The sequence below is a fragment of the Callorhinus ursinus genome, unplaced genomic scaffold (assembly GCF_003265705.2).
Source record: "Callorhinus ursinus isolate GAN/ISIS: 27379988/994484 unplaced genomic scaffold, GSC_fseal_2.0 scaffold21, whole genome shotgun sequence".
Classification (NCBI taxonomy): domain Eukaryota; kingdom Metazoa; phylum Chordata; class Mammalia; order Carnivora; family Otariidae; genus Callorhinus; species Callorhinus ursinus.
The window spans coordinates 18,432,062-18,446,269 of record NW_027397083.1 but is presented as its reverse complement, the minus strand read 5'-3'; the positions used below and the strand labels follow the sequence as shown (position 1 = coordinate 18,446,269).

Sequence of the window (14,208 nt, the reverse complement as noted above, 5' to 3'; positions counted from 1 at the left end):
CAATTATATTTTACTGTTATTTTGCATAACAGTAAAACACAACACCTGCTTCAAATTGCAGTCCTGTTCTAAGTACTGTAATTCTCTTTTGAGACACAAAGTACCGAGACACTACTGAAGCGCAAAACTGCATAATTGCGCCATGCTGAAAAGTAAATACAAATGAAAACATCTTCCTGTTATAGAAATGACTGTCATTAAAAAGAATGTTAGCCATCAACGCACAGAAAGAAAAAAATACACATTTTCAGACTGCGAGAACTTAGTGTTTGCATAAATTAAAGAGTGGTGTAAAAATTACATGCCGATTCTTACGTTCCTGCCATCAAAGTCTATTGTGTGAGATACGCAGCATTAAGAAGCAAAAGGAGACAAAATTCATGTCTACGCCATTGTGACCTCTCAATAACGATCTCTGCACTCTGCCAGAGAAAGGTTTAAATGTTTCTGGAGTAAACTCACCAATTAAACTAAGCAAAAGAGCCTAGAAATAAAATTTCCACACCTCTTATCTAAATATCTATGCAGTGACTTAGAGGAGTTAGGATTAGACCCTCCCATCTGAAGCAGAGAACTTAGAAGGTGATCAATTCATACTCCTCAATGGTCCAGTCTATCCTAAAGTCCAAATAGGATTGCCTTGTCTATCAAGTGAACATCTGTGCCTCTTTGCACCTTTGCCCCAGCAAGACAAATAGAACATCTCTTCATCAACAAGCACAGGCCCCTGTAACTCTGAAGGGCTAAATGGGTGGCTGGCACCTCATTTGAATTCATCTTTACCATGTTCTCTTTCAAATGTTTTATCGAAAGAGTGCACCTGCAGTGTCTACCTTCTTTAATCTGGAGTCCTTTGAAGAAACTGTCGGACTGAGGCAGAGAGCTTCAAAACTTTCACAGGAACCTTTACAGACAAGTCAAGAAAAGGCTTATTTTTTAAAATACTATGTTCACCCTCACTCAGATATTAAACACCAACACATGGAAAAGGGTTTTTTTCTAGCAAACTCTCAAAGAGAGGGGACAATGGCCCCTCCTCTGACCTGAGAAATTTGGAAAAAGCTTGAAACAAGACAGAATGATACACGGCCTAAAACTATCCAGAAGCTGATTTACCTTGCTTCACATATTTAGGCAGTAAAAGCTTCCAAATGTTCAGATTTTGGAGCATCTCATCCTCATTACACTTACATCACTTTTTACATATAATATTTAAAGAGTATTCTTTCAATTTTCATCTTATAATTTCAGCACATTTGCTCCACAAAACAAAGGAACCTGGCACTAAACTTCAGGAATCCTAAAGGAAAATCTAAAAGGGACTGACATTGCCAAACATTCATGCTGGTGCTAGTTTGATTTTCGCCTTAAAAAAAATCATGTGGGCTCATTTTGCATTTCCTAGACAGCAATCGCGTCTCCTGCCCCTTAAGCTGTGCAACTTGCAATGTTCTTTTTCAGGAATCTAGCTGGAAAACCTTTTAAAGTCTTCTGGCAGTGAAAGGATTAAAAGCTGAGGAATTAAATAACTGTCTCCACCTCCTAGACACCAGAAGTCCAATTTACCAAAAGTTTCAAAGCAACAACTCACGACCTCCCTACCCGAGCTCGCTTGGCACAGCCTATGAGAAAGGAGCCCGTGATTTCCTCGTTTAAACAAGGATGCTCATTTTATTCACTAGCCCTGAGAAGATCGCCCGACCGCCTGGCCGGACTTTGGAACTCGCCTGCTCCAGCTCCACCAAATTTCGCTCTCTCCTCCCTCTGCCGCACGGATCGAGTGATTTCTCAACTCACGCCCCTACTCTTTTATGCCCACCTCCAGTTACTCATCCCCGTATCCCGGAGCGATGCCTACAAGCCTTCTCAGAGGCTTCTCCGCCAGGGTTTTGAGAGGGATGCACAAAGTTCCACGTGCCTCTGTCCACAGAGCGCCCCCCCTCCCGCGGCACTTACACCTGAACTTGTCTCCAGCACTGCGGACACCCGCCTGGCACATTCTTTCGGAGAGAAAGGGCAGGACTTTTCTCCTGCGCCTCTGGCAACGCGTAGAGCCTATATATGGTGGGGCGGGGGGCGCGGAATTCTCCACTTTGGATTGGTTTGTTTGTTTTAAATCTAGGGTGGGCAGTTGGGGGGGTGTCCTTCAGCAACTACACACACACACACACACACACACACACACACTCACACACTCGCCCTGCCCTCCCGGCTCACGGCCGGCTTGTCCGGGCTACAGCTCCCCCTTCCTTCCTGGAGCACCAGCTCGCCTTACTCGCTCAGTCCCCCGTTGCCACCACCGTCGCCTCCGCTACTGCCGCCGCTGCTAGCACTGCTGGAGCTGGCACTCGCGGCCCCGGGCTCCGCCGGGCGCCTGTCTCTCTTTCTCTCCCCCAGCCCCGGATTGATTGATGACCACCGGCGGCCAATGGCTCTGACACCGCGCCATCCTCGCTCGAGCATCACAGCCCCACGCCCCCGACGTCAGCCTCGCGGGCGCACTGGCATCCCCGAACCCTCAGAGGAGAGCCCGCGCCTGGAGCCGCCACCGCCGCCTCCCTGCTCTCTGCCCCGGAGCTGCCGGGCTGCTTTCCTGGAGCGGCGGAGAAAGGAAGGGAGGGAGCCAGCGAGCGTTGGAAGGGGGTGTGGAGGCCACGGATTTCCCCCCTCTTCAGAAATCTTTTCTTTCCCTTAAAGTTTTGTTTGTTTTTTCCACCCGGACCTGTTTGTGTTTGTTTGCAGCATCTAAATCAATTACACATTTTGCATGACCCGCATTTGCTCTTAATTTGGGGTATGTTGGGGGAGGGGGTTAGTAAATGTTCTATAAATCTACCCCACCGGGGCATCCTTAATTTCTTGCTGGTGGATTCTAACTCCCTCCCCGATCTCCGGAAAAATGCCCCCTTCATCTCCTAGGCCGCAAAACCCCGGAATTCAAAGGCTTTACAAAGATAACCCTGTTCCGTGTAAATAGCAAAGAAACTCCTGCCTCTCTGGAGAAGAAATCGGGCGGCAACGGTTACTTTTTCTCCTCTCTCGTCCCCCCGCCGCCGTGGCCGGGTCGCAGACTCGCTCCGCAGGCTGCCATCGTGAAGAGACCGGAGGCGGCAGGGGACAGCGAGGTTGGGGCGCAGGGACAGGGTGAGAAAAAGCCCCGCGCGAGAGCTGCGCGCGCGCGGGCGGCCCCGGGGGCGGCCGCGGAGCGCAGCCCAAGCACAAAGCTGCGCGGCGCCTTCCCGGCCACCGCACCTCGCTCGGGCCGCCTCGGGCGCCCGGGGCTCGGGCCAACACAATGCACCCGGGCCTAGGCCGGGGCGGTTCGAACACATAACCCCGGGACTTTCTAGTAAACAGCTCGCCTAGCCCTCGTCCCCACCCCCATCCCCGCCGCCTGGCTTTTGCTGATGCCCCTCGCGGACACCCCCCTCACCCCTCCTAAGAAATCCCGGCGGAGAAGGGAGCTGGAGGTGGGGACCCTGAGAGGTCGGGGGCTGAGGACTGGGGGGTGGGGGGGAGGGGAAATGAGCAGAGGGGCGAGATGGGGAGTGGGAGGGAGACAGCTCCTGAAAAAGAATTTGCTTTCGCTCCGGGGTAGAAAATACGCCCTCCTCGGGTTCCGAATTGCCCGGGAAGCGCCCGCTCGTGCGAATGTCAGGAGCACCGGGGCAGCCGCGGTCCGCAGCCTCCGAGCCCCTCGCACGCGCCTCTGACAAGGCACCTCTCACCCGGGCTCCGCTTTGTGTGTGCATTTTTTTTTTTTTCCCTTCCTCTCGCGCGCGGCACCGGGCGCCCGGCCGCCTCCTCCCCCTCCCCCGCCCTCCGCCTCCCTTCCCGGGGCGGATTACCTTTCCCGGGCTGCGCTCCGGGTCCCGGGGATGCCTTCAGCGCCCAACGAGCAGGCGATCCATCGCGGAGCGGCCGGAGCCGGAGGGAGGCGTGCGGGGGGCGCGCGGGGGCGGCGAGGGGCGCGGGCGGGCCAGAACCTTCGACCCCGGAGGTCCCGCCGCGAGCTGGGGCGGGGGGCCGGGGGGCGCGGCACGAGAGGGAGGCGGGGGGGAGAAAGGACCCGAGCAGCCTCGATCTGGGGAGAGAGCGAGCGAGGGGGCGAGGAGAGGGAGCGAGGGCGCGGCGAGCCAGAGGGAGCGCGAGCGGTGCAGTGACAGGGACTGCCACTGGGGTCAAAGGAGCACAGCTCCAGGAAGCAGGGCGGCTGAGGCGCCGCTCCGTGCGCGCTCCCCGGCGGGACCCCGCGCCCCCGCGCGCCCCTCCTGCAGCCCAGGCCCGCTCGAACCCCCACCGGCGCCCCGAGGCCCCGGGGTTGCAAGAGGAGGAGGGAGCTGAGGGCGAGGCCGGCAGCCTGCTGGTGCTCTCGGGTCAAGCAGGCAGCAGGAAGCTGAGCCGCAAGTTCATCATCAGGAGTGTGATCAGCGTAAAAATGATAAGGGACTGGGGAGGGGGCGGCTGCGGAGCCCCAGAAAAATAAAGGGAGTTTTCCCTCCAAATGGGCGTCTTCTGCAAAGAGAACACCCAGGCCCCCCCATCCACCGACCTGCCTGGGGCTGTCTGGAGTACTGGCACAGCTCCAGGGCGCCGAGCTCGCCGCGGGGGCAAGGGGAGCGGCTCGGGCCCTGGGCTCAAACCAAGGAAGGCCACCCTGGGTCCCCTCCCATCTGCTGAGCTTAGGCTTTCCTGGGGGAGAGCTGTGCTCTCTTTCCTCAAGCCTTTCAACTAGCCAGACACACACACACACACACACACACACACACACACACACACACACACCTTTCTCTCTGCAATGTTGTTCCTGAGAAAGAAAAGGCCAACCCAGCTGATAATTTTTTTACCTCCATGAATTAAGGCAGGTTCAGAATAGGGGGGTGAGGAGGGCCAAAGACTCTTAATTGTTTCCATTTTTGTCTTGGGAGCACATATTCCCCCACCCCAAAATAAGCACTTCAAAAACATTTTTAAAAATTAAAGTTGGTCCTCTGTTTTCTGCTACTTTGGGTAATGGGGAGAAAAGACTTTCAGAATTGTATGCAAACAACATAAGGAAAGGAAAGGCTGCTGAAATGCTAGAAGACAGAAGACAAGGAAGAGAAGGCTTTTAGAAAACTTGGTTGGCGGAGCTGTCTATAAAAGATGAGGTGGCCCTGTGATGTTATGCCATTGTCAGAGCTGAAGGATTTGGACTGCAACCAGATCTAATTCCTTTCCAGGAGTCGGACTCAAAGATCTAGGCATTCTCCAAAGGGAAATCCAATGGATGTGTGTGAGAGAGAGACGTGTGCTAAGTATACTATTTGACAACTGACTAGACATCCTGGCTGAAATTATATCCCCTAAAAATAAAAAGGAGCCATTTCAACCTGGTCTGTGGCCTCTGTGCTGAGACTAATTGGTTTCCAGGGTCTGGGAAGGAAGGGAGAGAGGCTGGTAGGAGCCCCTATAAAAAAAGATCAAACAGAATTCCCTTGAAAATATTTCCCTTTAACAATGGGCTTTCCTGGCGCTTGAATTTTAAGTAACCTATCTCTTATGCCTGAGCTGAAATGAAGGGAGAGATGGTGTTGCTAATAAATTTATTTTGTTGTACAATATGCCCAGAGTGTCAGTACTTGTCAAATGTTCTGAGATCAAGAGGACAGTGATTCTCCTTGCCCAGCACAAATCACAGCAAGTGGCGTTGACATTAAAGATGGCAAAGATGGGGGGAGGGAAGGGGGGAAGCACCTTTAAATTTTGTTTCTGTTTTACAGCCTAGCAGCAAACACTGACTAGTATCATGTTGTTGAAGAAATGCTTGGTTTTGTTTCCCTTATTCTGAGTTAGCAGTGCACTTGTCTTATCTAAATGGTTTGAATTTTTTTGACTGATTTGGGCTGATTTAATCAGTTAAAAAAAAAACCCACAAGCCAAATAATTTCTGTGGTTTTCTTCCTTTTTTTTAAATAACTGATAGTCAATCAAAACAGCCAAACTTAAATCTGTACATGAACCTGAATCTATATATGTGCACACAGATAATAAATAATAATGTGTTCTACTTAGTGGCACATTTTATAGGATATTTAATGCTATACAAAACAAGTGGTTGATGCTTTATAAAGTTGATGAAAATTTGTATATCATTTTACTGAGTGGGGAAAAACTGAGACAAAAAAAGCTGTTTGAAATTGTAACTTGTAGTGGAGGAAGAAGTCATCCTCTTCCGTGTCCCTGATGATCAATTATCCACTGGGAGAAGTAGTGACCAAGCTGTATTAAGGCTGTGAATTTTTATCTCTATTAGGTTACCAAAATAAAAAAGCCAGAGAAATAGAAATAAATTTCAATAATAAGTCAGGAACAAAAGGGAATCACTTTTCAAATAATTCTCATTACATGGATTTGAACATATTGTGTTTTATAAAATCATATTGTCCATCAATGTAGATAACTACACTAAAAGCTTGTTTTAAAATGATTGGATGTGAACCATGTCTGTCCCCTGACATCAGCTTTGAAACATCGAGCCTCATTAGAGCAAACTTGAAATGTTGTAAGCTGGGACTTTTTTTTTTTTTTAAAGATAAGTGAGACTCTAAGCTTCATTTTTTTGTCATTGTTAAATTCAATTTTTATTGTTTATAATGGAAAACAAAAGAAGGCTAAAAATAAAATGCCAAGTTTATGATTGCCTTTATGCAAATATTACAAATTTTTCCCTTTAATGGAATGTAAATTTGGACCCTTTCTCCAGTGATTTCATCGAAGGAACTGGCAAATATGCTTCCTGATAGCCTGCTGCAATATCTTTTAAAATATCTTTTCAGAAAGTATTTAGGGAAGAAAATGAGAGAGCAGAGCGTGGGAGAACTTTGGGTGGAAGCTTGGAAAGTGGATGCTACTTCCCTTGAAAGCTTAATACTTTATTTGGCATTAGCTCTCATTCTCCCTATGAGGACAGGTTTTCCAATACTTCAGGGACATGTGTATAACTGAAAACTTGGTTCAATCCTGTGGTTCTTCTTCAGAAAAAAAATTTATCAAAACTATTGCATTTCACTGAACAATTTTATTGAAATTATATACACCAATCTTAACTCTATGAACAAACAGCAACTATTTTGCTTCTTGTTCCTTTAAATTTTCTGCATCTTTATCATTTTCCAGCAAAGCTTAAGATTATAGGTTATCCAAAATCAGAGTCTGCCAATAGAACTATTATGGTGCAATTCAAAAAAATCTGAGCCAACGAACATCCTTATTTTATTCTTAATTCCTACAGTTTTTACATTTTTTGACTTGTTTCAAATGTTTTTTGCTATAAACTCCTCAAGTTTAAGAACTATGCCCTTTATCCCTTTGTGTCCTGTATTCGTATGTGCTGTGTACATAGTAGAACCTTGGAAATATTTATTAAATGACTGTATGGGTCAATAAATGAGAAAGTGAGTAAGAGAAGGCATGAGTGAAGGAGACAACTATACAATCAAGGAAAATCCATAGCAGATATGCAGGAACGGAAATGATGTCATGAGACCAGTGTCAGAGGATAAGAGCTAAGAACTCGTGGTGTTCAAACAGTACATTTAAAAGGGTTTTCTAATATCTTTAGAAACATGAAATAATACATAAGACTGTTTCAGAAATTTATTTTCTCATAGAGAAACTGAAGATTATCATGTATCACACTTGTTTAAAGATAGCCTTTTTAAAAAATACAGTAACATGAAAAAAAAACCCAAGTAAAATTTGTATCTTAAAATTTACAGAGATGATGTACCAAGATATAGTCTCAAAAGAAACTTAGGTGATTAACCTGATTTTTTGATAGATCCTTTTTGAAGTTCTCAAAATAAATATATAATGTGTTTTATCCTTTGTATTTAAAATTTCCTTTTGGTGAACCAATAAAAATGTTTATGACTGAGAAACATTCAGGAGACACTAGAACTGAGGAAATCTTGCTTCACAAATAAATTTTTAAGACATTATCTTAGAAAGGCTAATCTTTGCCAGCAGCATAAATAATAAGCATGGAAGGAGTGGAAATCTTAAAATTTTGCAAAACTCACTAATTCTTACCATACTTACTAACCAACGTCTAGCATGTATCAACAACTCAAACAAGTATTATTTATACAATAATAATTTTAAAAATTAATTTTAAAAATCTGACAAGATACTGAGCATGTGTTAGTGTGTTTTCCATTTTAATAGACTTGAATGATTTCTGTTATCATTTAATATTTGCCAGGTTTTTTCCCATATCATGATCCCAATTCTGGAAAAATGATAGAATGTAGTGGTACTTGGGACAGGCGTGTCATGGTGGAAGAGCATTCTCACTGAAGTAAAAGGCAAAGTAATCTCTTTTGAAAGATGGGCATGTGGAAAACCCATAATAACCTGATTAAAGAAAATGTATGTGGGGGGGTTTCAATGTTAATAATTCAATTTGACAAGCTAGTTTAAGATGTATTAGTAGTTTGAGTAAGCAATACATAATGTAATTTTTCTTCTTAGTAAAAATAAATGAATGAATACATTTTTTAAAAACTGAGTTTGAGAGACAGGCAGAATCTAAAATCCATCTCTCTCTGTATTATTAACGTAATGGTTTGATTATTCAACAAATATTTTTTAATCTTTGCTCTAGGCAGAATACTTATACCATGCTGATGGTCTAAAGATGCAAAAAGCAGAATTTTCCTCCACATTATAAAGTACATAATCTCATGGGCATGAGCAGTCTGATGTTAAATAATCATACAGATAAATACAAATTACATACATACAAATCAATGAAAAGAAAAGGCATCTGGTGCAAAAAAAAATAAAACCCACAAAACAAACAAACAAAAACAATAACAAAAAACCAAAACCGAAACATACAATAAGACTTTTTCTCCTCTGAGGTTAAATGAAGATTTCCCTGATGGAGGGAAGAAATACAAGGATATCATAGGAAAAAGAAAAGCCGTGTGGGAGTTGCTGAGCGAGGAATCGCATGGTGCCTGAGAGAAGGGTCTGGATCTGGATCTGTACACAGAGGCCAGGACCAAAGGGCCAGGCTAAAAGCATTTGAAGGTCACAGCTCAGGCCCTGTTCAAGATGTTGGACTTCATCCTGAGGGCAACTGGAAGCTGTTTAAGGATCTTAAGTAGAAAGGCTAACATGATTAGATTTGTGTTTTGAAAAGGTCGCTTTTCCCCCAGCGTGGAGAATGGATTTTAGGGGGTGAGAGTGAACATTGGGAGGCCAGTTAGGGGTTATTGCTGGCAATGGGTTGAAGATGATGGTAGCCTTCAGCAGCATGACAGTTTGGAGGAGAAAAGACACGGAGAGACATGAATGGATTCAAGATATTCAAATAAATTTTACATAATAAAAATAAAGATTACTGAAATATTGAAATACTGGTCGGAGCCTGGGTGGCTCAGATGGTTAAGCGTCGGTCTTCGCTCAGGTCATGATCCTGGAGTCCTGGGATCCAGTCCCGCATTGGGCTCCCTTGCTCAGCAGGGAGTCTGCTTCTCCCTCTGACCCTCCCTCCACTCATGCTCTCTCTCTCTCTCAAATAAATAAAATCTTAAAAAAAAAAAAAAAAGAAAGGAAAGAAATACTGGCATGGTATTCCCCAGCCAGAGAGGCCGAGCACCGTATTTAACTAACATTTTTTTTTAACCTAACATTTTTCTAACACACAGATCCTAAAACTTTATCTCCCATTCAGTGTCCCATAACTACTTATGGCTCACACGTCTGGACTTGTTCTTATTTCAAATGAAGCAGAAATGCAGGAGATAAGTGTGTTTCTGTTCTCCTGTAAAGATTTTAAATGCTACATCACTTCTATGTCAGTCCTCATTGGAACTAGTTCACTTATATTTAAAACAATATTCTAAGGGAGTCTTCACAAGTGGCTGTTTTCTAAGGAAAATCTTCAAAGAAACAGATATGCTTTCAGAGGAAATGCATAGACACTGACTGCAAGTAAGAATATTGTTCTTTCAGCACAGGATTATTCCATGTGGACCCAATCAATTTTCCCAGACCAATTGTGAGAAAGATGTTGTAGTCGCTGGGTTTCTTACTGATACAAGCTATGTCACTATGGCTCTGCTGGGCAACTCAGACTTCTAAGAAAAGATGAAATGGAAATGCAGCAAATACAGACACTTCAGGACTTCTATAATGGCAGCTATGTTTTCTAACTTCACCCCTTTCTTGGTATTTCTACATTTTGAAAGTTCCATCAATTTATTCTGTTCTCATGACTCCCCATAATGACCACCCCTAAACAAAGTAAAACCTGCACACAAGAGAACAGTTGAATAGCCAAGATCTAGAGCATGTGGTTTTACTAGAAGCTAAAATAAAAGGAAGGTTGACTGGAGGGTAGTTTAAAAAAAACCACAGCACTATATCAAAATCCCTATTTCATGCTCAGTACAGAAGGAACTTTAAAAAGATTATTTTTTCATTTTCAACTTTGTTCCTTTTTCTATTCATTGTTTTGTGACAATTTGGAAAATACAGACAAGCAAAAGGACAAAGTTAAAAACTAGCTGTGATTTCATCATTCAGAAATATCCATTATAAACATTTGGTTATATAGCTTTGCAGTCAAATGTAGTTTACAAAAATGGAATAAACCTGGGAATGCAGCTAAGTGTATAGAGTGGTAGTTGAGAGAAAAACCAAGGTTGGAATCCCACTCCTGGGTCTTACTACTTGTGTGACTTTGAGTAAGTTGCTTAGACCCTCTGTGTCTGGGTTTCCTCGTTTGTAAAAAGGAGATATTAAATATACCTGCTTCATAGAGTTGTTACAAGGATTAAATGTGTTAATATTTTTTCAGGCACTTAGATTAATGCCTGATTCATATTGAGCAATTATTATAAGCTTTGTACCCCATTTCTAAATCTTTTTAATAGAACATTAATACATAGTCATAAATACATTAAACCTAGAAGTACACCAAGAAGTAAAAGTTCCTCCTTTTTCTCTCATATCCCATCCTATGTAACTTATTCCTTCAAAGGAATAGAATACTATGAACATCTCTCCATGTCATTAAACATCTTTGTATGGCTCTAAATACTAGAACTTTCCTTAAAAGAAGTGCAATGCATGTTATAAGTTCAGAATACCCGACAGTCCATATTCCATTTCAAAATACTACACATATATTTTAATCATAGAGATTACTTTAAAAGATATTCCTTTAAGGATTCAGTAGTCCTAAAACATATTAAGAAAATTCTTCTGCTATTCTTATCTATGGGAATGATTGAATTGATCTTTGAAAGACCAAAATACTTAGGGTTTTATTTTCAGTTTATTAATTCCCTTCTTTTGAAGCATGAGCAATATGCTAAAAAGTAAAATTAAGGATTTTATGCATGGAAAGCTGCAGTTTTGGGTTATTTATGCTGTTGAAATTCATAAGCAAAACAAATTAACTGATAGTTCGTAGCGAAATGATGACCGGTTGAAATTTGAACTTTACCTTCAGTTGTTTATATAACACTTATTTGCATACTTCAGACTTGTCTAGAATATATAATGGGTCATAATCTGTAGCATTCATTTGCCAACAGGAGGTTCAAGATGTGATGGCAGGAACATGGGAAAGTTGTTATGGGAATTTAAGGGAGGGGGCATAAAAGAATTCTTTGGAACTTGGCAGCTTTTTGGCAAATTGGATGGCTGTTGCTTTTCCACCAGCTGGGACATGAAGTATATGGAAGTGTATATGGACAGTGTTTATTTTATCATAAGATCTTCACATCAAAATTAAATAGTCTGTGGTAATCCTCAACCTTCACCACACACACAGGCTAATCTAGTTAAACAAATATGAGTGTGTTTGAGTGTCAAGGAATTGGCCTGGTGGATTCTAAGATTTTCATTTTAGAAAAGTCTGTAGTAAGAGAAAAATGTGTTCTACAGCAGCTATTATCTGGTATCTGAATTTGCTGTTGGCAAACTGGTCCTTGCATGTCTTTGAGGCATATGGAAATTGATGATGAAAGTGTATAGTGTAACTAGAAATATAATCTGATGAAAACTGAAGCAGTGAACTGTGAGAACTGTTAAACCAGTGTCATCAAACAGTGCTTCGAAAATAATGAAACAGAACTACCAGCCCTTTATGAGTAATATTGGGTAAAAATGAGAAAAGCACATGGTATATACAAAAAGTTTAAATATATGAGGTAATGCTCTTTTTAATTACTATTATTACAAAGACCACTCCAAAAGTCTACACCCAGACTCCTTTCCATTTATCTCTGAGTAGACAATGACATCACGTCTCCTCTAAATTATTCAGACTCAGGGGATGGAATTGGCTCCTTCAATAGGGAATGCCATGTTTGGTGTTGGCACGGTACTTAAAGCCTCTCTCCACATTATCCCCAAACTGAAAAGCACATTTGATGGTGGCCAAATGATTAAAAAAATTTCCCTCTAGACTTTAAGCATTCAGAAAACCATGAAGAACAAAAATAGAACTGTACCATAAGGTATAATCATAAAACGTCACAGAAGAGGAAAACTTAAGAAGTAAAAAAACGCTCCAGTCATCTGAAGGCTAGCAGTTCGTGAAGTCATTAGAAGTCATTCCATACGGGCTGAGTTTGAGAAAAAGTCAGAGGTTCCTTTGTTCTTGGCTCTGAGTGAAATCAAAACCTACCCAGATCCTGTACAAAGCCAACTGCGGTCCGCCTTTTTCTTGCTCACGTATGCCACTAAACGCACGTAAATGACTTATGTTCAGAAAAGTCTGTGATTCTGTTCATATTAATCCATGTCTCAGGCTGGCAAAATGCCTACGCACAATCAAAGGGGGGGGGGTGGGGTGGGTAGAAGCCTGCCTTTTCAAACAGGCTAGAAAATTTGTACCAAAAGATCACAGGGCAACAGAGACAGCTGGAAAAATTGGAGCTGGGGCTCTGATTTTTGTGCCAGTGTTACACCTAATGCAAAGGGAATGCAGATGATAGATTGAGAGTTATGTATGTTGTTTAGTTGGAGGCAGTGTGCTCCCACAGAGGTAAAAGTGTAACATTTTAAAGGTGGTATCACATTGTAAGGTAACACAAAACCCCTTGCTGTTGCAAAGAATTAGTACTTCAGAATCCAGGACAAGTTGCTAATAAAATAAGGTAAACACATACAAAGAATAATCATGAAGCCAAAGCTTCAAAATTACTCAATAGAAAGGTGTTTCACTAATGTCTCTTAATAATCATGTCTTTGGAAAATAGTGCTAACAAGTGTTTTCACATCTATAGAATTTTCTGCCAGATGGTTTAAAACATTTGGGCTCCAAGGTGTTTTCAAATCAAAGGTTCTAGGACATTTGCGCTTCTAAAAGGAATGTGTATGATTTTTCTTGGGTTTTGTAGTGGTTTTATCCATAATGGAGAATTAAAAAACCAAGGTATTAGATGTAATTCTCTATATCATCTCTATTTGAACAGACCTTTTCATTCGAGGTTTTATTCAATATAATTTTGTTCAGATGAAGTATGTCTTCCACAACTAAAACGTTGTGTATAAAATGGAGATCATTGAAAGTTTTATTGAGATGTGTTCGGGGTATCCCGGGTCCATGCTGATTCAGGTTGTGTTTTCAGACTCCGAACTCTGTGGCCTTTGACAGGCATGAAGAAAAGCAAGACCAAAACAGTTCTCACAACACAGTCGGTGGTCACAAAGAACAGCCCATGGAGATGTCTGTCACTGGAAAAAGCAGCCTCTGGAAGAGAACCAAAAGAGGGAAAGAGGTGGAAATGGAGAGAGAGAGAGAAAGAGAGAGGGAATGCATGCACGAGGGAGAGAGAAAGAAAGAGAGGGAGAGATTGAGAGACAGATTGAGAGCAGATAAAATATAATATTTGAACCCTAAGAGATAAAAATTAAATACTAAAAAAATCAGTAGCTGGAATCACAGGCACATATTTTCCTCCTCTATTTATCTCTAAGAACTCCATTAACAAAAGAGTTTGAAAGTATAGGTGGTCAACAACACAATGACATTAAAAAAGATAATCTGCTAGAACCTTCTGGCATCTTAGGGAAATTGGCTAATTGGTTCCAGGGCGAGGGATGGAATAGTTCTAGAAACAACAAACAGTCTCTTGCTTCATTATTTATTTTGATGTTTTTATCTTTAGTAAAACGCCATCATATTTGACATACTAATAT

The 14,208-nt window shown here is 42.5% G+C and overlaps 1 protein-coding gene across 4 annotated transcripts in view; it reads right to left on the bottom strand.

Moving 5' to 3' along the window:
* Positions 1 to 4,571, bottom strand: part of MPPED2 (metallophosphoesterase domain containing 2) — a 169,027-nt gene extending 164,456 nt beyond the window's left edge. The window contains exon 1 of one of the 4 annotated variants that reach the window (XM_073904825.1): positions 4,553 to 4,571. The gene's annotated coding sequence lies outside the window, so the exon portion shown is untranslated. Of the gene's footprint in view, positions 1 to 1,956; positions 2,037 to 2,275; positions 2,407 to 3,848; positions 4,197 to 4,552 lie in introns of those variants that run through there. The other 3 variants (XM_025879280.2, XM_073904822.1, XM_073904824.1) reach the window with 3 other exon arrangements.
* Positions 4,572 to 14,208: the final 9,637 nt, after the last annotated feature.